Here is a 10,041-nt window from a genome sequence, read left to right on the forward strand (position 1 = left end):
ACCAGCAAGCTCAAGCACAATTTACTTGGCCACAATGTGCTGCCGTTACTGTATGGCTGGAAATGTAATGAGATTTTAATGGGCTTCTGTCAATAACATTCTGCCATAATTTGTTGTACCGTGTGTTTACGATGAGGGTTTCACTAATGCTCTACAGCAGCTACTCTGAGCTTTTAAGAACAGCAACTGGCTGATAGATATAATAGACATCTATTTTTTCCTTCATACTTTTTCAGTGTTGTTGTTACGTGTGTCTTCCTTTTGCTTTTTTGAAAGAATTTGAAGAACCTTTTTTTTCTTGGGTTGGTGCTACGATCTGTTTTGATTACATGTGTTTTGACATGTGAAGGAAGAAGTGTGACCTACTCATAATAAACCAAAAAAAAGAGGTAAAAAAAAATTGACAGATCTGAATGCATGAATATATTCATTAGGATGTGGAGAAAGTAACAAATATGACAATAAAATTGAACTGTCTACTCTCCACAGACATACAGTTTTGAGGACCTATAAATGTGACAAACCATGCAGATTTATCACATAGACCTGTGCTTTATGATCTATTGATATCAGATACTTTTCTATGCATACCATAGTACGTGCATTATTAGTTTAACACAATGTTTTATGAGGCTTGTTGAAAAGAACTGCTTGAACATGTTAAGTAGCAACAGAGAGAGTGAGCATTTAGTTGATGTGACTCCAGTCATTACACAGAAATTCAGGGATGGAGGGAGGACTGCCATCTTTGTTCAATATTCCTCTCTCCTCTTTTCTCTAGCTCCGCTGACTTTGTTCTGTTTTTCCCCAGTTGCCCACGGGAGGCCTCCTGGCAGAAATGAAGGGATTTCTATGCTAGTGGAGTTTTCTCTCATCAATCCTGTTTGCCATGCTTCGTTCCCTGCCTGTCTCTCCCTCCCTCCCTCTACCCAATCATCCATCCATCCATCCATCCTTCAGTCTTCCCCTTCACATCTATCTCTCCGTTCCCCAGGTTTGCGAATTGATTGCGTTAAGCTTGTGGGAAAAAAGGCAGCCTCTGGGGACAAACACTGAAGCACCTGTATGCCAGGCCCTCTGTTTTAATGAAAAGCTAAAGCCCCAGCAATCACACCTACACACACACAAAGCCCTCATACATACTGCCACACATACAAAGTGACATACACGTACGAGCACACACAGCAGCAACCTAGCGGGCAGATCTGGGTCCATAATTACCTATGCTGTGTGGAGTCCTGCTGGCATTTAACAACTGGAGTTACCACCTTGTTTGCTTGCTGAAAGGGAGATTTATGTGGGAATGTCAAGGGGATTCTGCCTTATGGCGGAAGTGAGCGTTTGTGGTGAAAATTAGGTCCCTTGTGTGTATATGTATAAATAGTCACAGCCAAGATGATGCTCTAACATGGGTGGGGTCCAAGGAACTTGGAAACTAGAGAAGCTAATGTCTTACAAGCTGCTGTCTAACGGGTAATCAATATAATGCATTGATTGCTGCTAGGGATAAAGGGCTGTGGGTCAAGGTAATGTGTGTTTGTGTACAGTATAATGTGTCCAGTTTGTGTGCAGCATGTTCACAGTCTGCTGCTGTCATACTACATAAATTAAGTGCTTTATAACTATAGTAACCAGGCAGCCATCTTCATTGTATTATCAACAGGTTGTAAACACAATAACAGTTTCAGCCCTAACTATTCTACAGTATGAGATAAATATTGATCAAATCTATAAAAATGTCATGCTTTAGTGCCTCCAGATTCTTTCTTGTGCACTGAGCTCTTTTAGTGTTCTGTATCATTTTGAAGGCTCTAACAAGCAAACGTGTCTGCTGGGGAATTCTGCAGTTTTGGACAACAATAACTGCAGTTAAACTTTGTTATAAGGAATGTGCTGAAGCACAGTGCAAATTGCTGCTCGGGGCAGTGCAGCTGCTCTGGGCTAAGCTGTTGGATTAAGTGTAGTTGTTGCAGTAGATGTGATTTAAATGTTGTCTGAAGTTATTTCTCTTTTTAGTCATACTGATAGAGTTGCGTTTGGAGAATATAGACTAACATTTATCTGGGGCTTAGCTGCAGTCCAGAAATCCCCCCTCCCCCTTCCCCAGTGGAGCTGTTTGGATCACTACACACTCACATAACTGCAGATGTGAGAAGTTGCTCAGCTGGAGTGTGTCTGTGTTTGTGTTTGTGCACATGCACACACACTCACCTGCGTGCCTTATGCCTCAGCCTTGATTGGAAGCCAGGCAGACAAGCTGTTTATTTTAGGAGTTGATTTTTCTCCCTTCTCCAGTTTTGCGTCCCTCCTTGGCCTGTCATGCTGCTGCATTTGGCCGATCAATAATGTAATTCTTAACCAGCGGCTGCTGCGCACTGGAGTAATTACCTCCTCCATTATCTGACCACATCTCTCATTATACTGTAAGCTGCCTTCATTAGGGCCACAGGCAGAAAGGCATAGGGTGGGGGGCAGAAAACACACACACACATTTATACACCAAAGACTGATAAGCATGCATACTCATGCTCTACATAGTATTATACTTGAGTGCTCAGGAAGACAAACAGACAGACAGACTTGTCACCTTCCTGCGCTCCCCATTTTCACTTCTTCGCCTCTCTTCCTCTCTAAGCCCAGTCAATCAGATAGCCATTACCCAGTATTGGTCCCAAGGGCTAGTCTCTCACATACTGCACATCTATGGGAGCATTTCCATTCAGGAAGATGGCTCACCTCCTCGCCTCACTGTGATAGCAGTGCAGCCCAGGGGAAATAAAGACAGTCGCAGCCAAATCACATCCGCAGCACAGTGTGGGTTGACGATGGCACAGAGCAGCATGTTACTGGCCTGTTTAGGCTCCTTCTGTGGGGCTTCTTGAGCCAGTTGGGGGTAGTTTAATGGTTTAATATTGTTAACACTACCTGGGCTGCATTTCCACTGTGGGTACCTGCCAGAGATAGTTTTTGAAAATACATTTACCATATAAAATGTACACCTGTGCATTGTCTATATTTGTAATACACCTTTAGAGTGCTGACAAAAAGACACAAACAAACACCGTCTCAGTCTCCTCTCTTTGAGATTCCACTACAAAAGCCCATTTTCAGCAATTGTACAATTGTTAGCCCTTTCAGCAAAGGCAACAGTCATGGTGTATTAGCATGGGCCACAGAGATAAAGGCTTGCGTGCGTGACGGGAGCTAGCAGGTCACTGTATTCAATGACCTTTGTAGATATGGCTGATACAGCTTTGTTTGTTTCAGAGTACCAGACCAGTGTAAGTACTGCTTCACAATAACTAAGAGGTGAATTCATTAGGGGATTATATGGGATTAGTTAAGAGATTCTTAATATGTTTGTGAGTTTGCATGAGAAAGAGACATCAGTATAAGCCTGTTAAAATACACTATTAAGCCGCATGTGTGTAAATACGTGTGTGAATTCATGCATTTCTGTCCACAGCTGCCCTTTCATCTGCCCTCTCCCTGCTTTCAGCTCATTCAACATGGTCTGACCTGTGAAGAAAGAAATCAGTGTTGCGCTGTTCATGATCAGCCATCTCTCCGTCTCCCTTCCCCCAGCCCTCAGCCTCTTGTTATACGACTGGCTATCAGCCTGATGGCAGTTTGCTAATGGTGTCAGCGGACTTCAATTAGCTCACCGCCATGCTCGATCACACCGTCTTTTTTGTGCCGGAGAGAGGGGCCTTTAAATTGTCTGAAATACCAGAGCCATTAAGTGCGAATGGTTAATGGCTGTTTAAACAGAGAAGGAGAGAGGAGCGGGCAGGCGGGGTCACTGCAACTGGACAGTCTCAGTCTTTGTTTTCCACTCTTTCCACTGCTAACTGGTGGAAGGTGATAAACATATTATGTCTGTACAGGAAGGGGATGGCAGCACACTTCTAAATACTTTACATCCAAAATATTTAGGAATAGAGTTAATTAGAAAAGGAGAGCATTTTATTTCAAATCAGTTCAGTTCACTTTATTTTAAATCCACAGTCTCTGGGTCAACAGAAAAATATACAGTATAAAATAAATAGTTATAATAGTTATTCTAAAGTGAAAGAACATACTGAATTCCTACCCCAGAGGTTCATAACTTTGATGTACTGTCTACCTCATGCGACTTTTGGAAGAATTAACCAGGGCATCAAATATACTTTTATCATAGCGTGATCCCGAGAATGTATTGAGTTATAAACCAGTGGAACCAGTGAACCATGGTTAGCATTTGTGAACAGTTGTCAGCCACACCAACAATAAAAAGTATCTGTTAGAGTAAAAGAGAAAATGGCCTGCACTGATAGGCAATAGCTGTACTCACTTGACTGTTAAATCATCCTTACTGGAGTCAGAATTTACTTGGAAAGAGAGAAAAATTGCAGCATGGAGTCATAAATACTCCTGGGTTTACAGATGAGTTGGTTTACTGTTTCCATGAATTTAAAAATGTACTTCTGAAACTTTTTCAGTCCTCTCCCCAGTGTTACCTAGTGTAACTGTATGTACTGGCCCATATCACATTGCTAAATTATTGTGGATAAGGTTAGCATCGGCAATTGTAAACCTTTCTTACTTCTCAAGATGAGTTTTGGAATGAGTCAGTATCCATAAATCTCCCAATTGACTTTGTTAGTAATGACAGTGCTATCAATCAGTGTCTGAAATTGTTAGGTACTGGATCTCTTAAAGGTTTTTGGGCAGAATATTGTATCAGTAGATGTCCTTTGTGCCAATTCAGGCCCAGTCCTTTCCCCTGTCCTGCAACAGACACTTTGTCCTAGCCAGAGGAAAGAGGATGACTGTGGGCTGAGAGACATGCATAAGCTTTGTAAGGCAGCAGGTGATGGTGTATTTTCCACACTTTTTCACACAAAGCCTATTGCATAAGTGTGGGGGATAGCTACAATGTGGTGAGATTTGTGTGAGCATTTCTGCACCAGAACTAGAAGCAGAAGGGGAAACTTTGCGTGACGACTCCCCTCTTTGGCCGAGACAGAGTGGGCACTTCTCTTCGTAAGCATGGCAGCTGAGAGAAGAGAATTGCTTTTCATCTTATCAAACAACCCCCATGGGCACAAAATATCTACCTGTGTGTGCTCAAGTATAATCTTTCTTGGCCAGGGGAGACATTTAGGCATAAAGGCCGCCAGTGACAGCGTGCCAGATCAAGTATTGGCATATCTAGGTTGTCTAGACACAGCAGGTGTCTTGAAATAGAATCCATTTATTTCTGTCTCCCAGCCCCTCAAATGTTACTGTTTTATTGCCAACCAACACTGACTGACAAACAATAGTGAATGGCAAAAGCATAGCGCTGTCTCCTACAACAAAGTCTACCCTGTAAAAAACAGGGCTGTAGATCTGAAAGTCCTCCAGCAATATTTAGAGTTTGCTTTTTAAGAACTGACACCTTATAGGTTACAAGATGAAATAAAATTCCTGTGTTTTAAGCCCTCTTATCTGAACTGTAATAAAAGTCAGAGTGGTTGTCTTTGGAGATTATAGTGGAGTGTCAGTAACTCAAACCTTCCATTCGTCTCAGAGAAAAACACAAAAAGCTGTTTCAACTTGTCAATGTCACCTTTTGATGGGTGACAACCCCCCCCCCAGTGATCGATCACTGTTGACAGGGGTCCTCCCTCAGTGAGCTTCAGAGCTGCTGTTTCAACTGCAAACTAAACAAAGTGACTGAATACATTTTGTGAAAAGCTGAGCCTATCCAATCACTTTCATATGACACCTACGGTGGGATATTGATTACAGTGTCTGGAATATATTTACATTGCCTCTGGGTAGTATTTCTAGGTAAGTATGTATGTATGTATGTATATGTGTATATGTGTGTGTATATATATATAAAACCCTAACCCTAACCCTATAAAATTACAGCCTAACTACAGAGTAACTTCAAATTATGTGAGAATAATAGAAAAACATATTAAGAATTCTGAATTACCTTCATATATAGGCTATCACCCTGGATATATACAGAGTCACTGGTCAGTGACACTTAACAATAAAAGCCAATGAGATTGATAAAGTGGAAATTAACTTGTTCTAGAAAAATGAAAGAGTTTGTTGCACAATTCAACTATTTCTGTGAGTGACAACTGACTGTTCACTAACCCTCCCTAAAACAGTGATTGCACCATCATAGCTTAGCAACCGTGACTAAGCACAACAAGCCTGTCAAGCTGCTGTATCACAATGCTCTGGATACTAAATATATGGAGTTTAAAATAAAAGGGAGAAGGTGTGTGGTTTTGTGAGCTCTAATGAAAGCCTCTGACTTTAGCGTTTCTGGCTAGCTGATTATGTAGTGACTAAACATTAAATTTAGCATATCACATGCTGACATTATTATGTAGGGTACAGGGTACGTTCGAAAACCTCCATTTAAGACAGACACAACCACTGCATTGGAGCTGTTGTAACATTGGTTGAAAGTTGCAACTGGCTGTTGTATCAGAGTTTAAGGTAAAGTTAGCAACTCTGTTTAGTTTACCAGAGGTGACTTTGTCCTCATCTTCAAGTATTACTAACATAAAATATTAAAATACTGACAACAGAACAGAAATAAAACAAACCTTTGTGTTATAACTGCAACTGATAAGTGCAAAAGACAGAAACAGTGTGCATGTGAGAGAATACTGTGAAGAAACACCTGATCCACAAGTCATACCACTGCCAGCTAACTTCAGGTCAACCTTGATAATGGCACTGACACACAAACACACACACATGCGCACAGATGAACGCTGTCCAAGGTGAATACATCAACCACTCAGTTCTATTCTGAAAGGGCAATGAGGGGCGTGAAGCTGTCATTTCAAGGCTTGAGTTATCTGCTTTGGTTTCCTTCCATCCATCAGTTCTTCTTCCTGTATATCCCTGCTTGCCTTTGGTGTCATGGCTCCACTCCAGAATGATAAAAACACACATAGTTTGCCCTATGGGAGACAAATTAATTGAGAATGTTGTTTCACAGATATGCCTCCAATATCTCCATCACAGTCTAATTTGCTATTTTAATTTAAGTGTGATGCACAGTACAAAACTAACAAACCAGTCTTTTTCACAGGCCTTGTGTTTTTCCAAGCCACTTCATGGAGTTGTTTGACTTTGACTTTGAGCATCATAAATACTAAGATATGCTGCTAAAACGAAATGCAGTTGGCTTCAGTTCATAGCTTTCCTACTCTCTGATCCTCTCTCCCTCTGGACTCGTCGTCAAAAATAAACCTAAATCCTGCCAACTGACTGATGCCCACGGCCAGCCCTTCTAATCCAAAATGTGAAAAGATACTTGACCACCATTTGCATTTCATCACAATGGCTGTTTTAAGGTAATGACTTCATCCCTCTCCTGCTGAGTCAATTAAAAAGTCAAACGGTGTAATACTGAGACACCCATGCTGGATCTTTTAATACTAAACTCTGTGTCGGCTTTGGAAAAAGAAAAAAAAAAAAAGCTATATATCAACAGAGGAATAAGACTCAGCTGCTGATTCGGTTTGAGATTCTGAGATCACCTGCTGTTCACAGACCTGTGATCCAGGAGTCTTGCAGCTCGTTGTAGGTGTCCATCTCCAGGATCAACCACTGTGCCCACTTGGCTTGCGATCAGATGTAATCCGCAGGTGGGCAGGGACACCATTTCCTTTTCATTCTCCTCTCTTTTAGTATATAGTATAATATTTAATGCACTCAAACAAGAAACTGCTATAGCACCATCAATTTACTTTCTGCAAAGCTTCTCACCCACACTCTTCTAATAATCTTGCCTGAGCTTGAAAGCAAAATACTAAAGTAGTCTTGACAGGTTGAACATAGACTTCATAGTGGTATGCATGGGGCAAAAATTTCCTTAATGACTTCAACTTACAAAACAGTAATGTTAAGAAACACTAATTGTTTTCTTATATAGACATTATATATATGCACACAAAACACTGCCACTTGATAACATTCATAAAGTGACAGTGAAACATGTCTCTTTCACATTCTGATGTTGTGCTGTGGCAAAAAAAAAGCACTGCATTAATGAAGAACTGAATTTTGGCGTTGCTGTTGATAAGAGCAGTGGTTCCTACCAGACAGTTACGCTCCCTGTTAGTTTCCCAGGTGTCAGAGAACAGCTGCTGTAAGGCTGTGTTGTTACTGTTCTGTCAATTAAAGCAGATGTAAGTGTCCTGTTGTTGTGAAAAGAATAGTTACTGTGGCAGACTGTGGGTGTCACCATCAATCACGGTTCATATTGCTAAATATTGGCATTGACCCCTCGCTTGAATAGGATAAACGATGCAAGCAGAGGCGTGAAATGAAAGACAAAGATGGATTGGCTTGGTCTCTATCAATGTGGCCAACATGGTCACTGTTAGTTGTGCTGCCTTTGTTCCTGCTATCTAGTCCTTTTTGTTGTTGTTTTTTACCATGTCCTCTATCCAAGGTTACTATAATTTAGGATTTATTTTTAGTCAGATCTTTGTTTTGGTCTGTTTTTGTATGACATTGATGGTTATTTTACTTTATTTCATTGTATGGCTCTAAGGATGGCAGTGTCATTATGCTGTAAGCTACAAAAATTTTGGCAAAAATGTTATTTTTAGATATAGTGAAATTACTCTTGAAACAAAGTGCTATAACAGTTGCAACAGCAGTATCAGTGAATCCCAGACACTTCTTCCAAACTATTTGCAACAACATGAAAAGATAACTGACTGTCTATTTATGTTCAGTAAAAGTAAATTACTAAAGTATGTTCTCTAATTCATATTTAAGCTAAGAAACATTTTATTTATATTTTTATTTTATTAAATCTTACAACAGAGAAGAATGTTTCCAATTTTAGTTATGCCACAAGGTATTGTATCGTATTTTAGCTTCAGTTTAGCATAATCAAATAACCCTGGTTTTGTCTTCCTGTCTCAAGCATAAACACAGATCCTCTCTCCACATCCACACCCACCTGCAAGTAACACCTGAGCTCATTTTCTCTCAGCTTTACAAAGTGATTGTGGCCCTCCATACACATCCACTATCTAGATTTATGAGTCTTGTTTGGGCTGGCGAAGAATGAGAATGAAATTGGACACATTTATACAGTGCTGTATAAATAACACAGTGAAAAACAATGGATCTATGTTGAATACATCTCTTTCTCTCTGCTTCTCTCTCTCAGACATGCATACTCACTCACTCACACACACACATACACACATTTTGTTCTCTAGTGTTAGTGAAGAGTTGCTATTGCTGCTTATGTGCAGCTCCGAATTGCCAACTTGCGTGTAAGATGACGCCAGCAGCTGAGACCTCCCCACAAGTGATTCATTGCTTTAATCACTCTGGCTCTCCAACCCTCTCACCAGCCATGGCAGGGTTTGACACATCACTGCCTTCTCAGAGCCCTCGCACCATTTGTCCTATTTAGGACACTGTCTCTACCCTTGTAGACAATTAGGTATTGGAGGTGCAGTGTTGTGTGGAGCTGGTAAAATACAGCACTGCTGGGGCAGGTTGAATCGCTGTGAAAATTGGTATGTGGTCATCACCAATTCACCGGAGATGATGATGGTTCTCTTGTGCACCTCCAAAGTCATAGAGCTCATATTTATCCTTCATACTGCTGTGAATTTTAAGCGCTCACATTTAAAAACAAGTAAGTTCATCTGATTATCTGGCTCTCAGTTCCACCTCACTCTGTTTAACTTAGAGTGGTCATAACATTACATCTACAGCAGCCATTATAAACCCCTATTGATTTTGCCCTGGTCTGTCTTTTTATTGCTACGTAAGGTAGAAAGTGGAAAGAATCAATCACTCCTCTTTTCTCCATTTGCCACCCTAAGGCAGAGACCTGAGTGGCTCTGTAGACACACAAGTGGATGAAAAAGTTCCATCATATGCCAAATATGTTGGTGAGGGAACCGAAGAGATTGCAGCTGAGTCGCAAAATCCACTTTTGTTCTCATTTCTGTCAGATTCAGAATTTCCTGATGAAACTAGGTTGGTGTATGGCTCCAGCAG

This window comes from Lates calcarifer, linkage group LG5 (genome assembly GCF_001640805.2).
Source record: "Lates calcarifer isolate ASB-BC8 linkage group LG5, TLL_Latcal_v3, whole genome shotgun sequence".
Lineage (NCBI taxonomy): Eukaryota > Metazoa > Chordata > Actinopteri > Centropomidae > Lates > Lates calcarifer.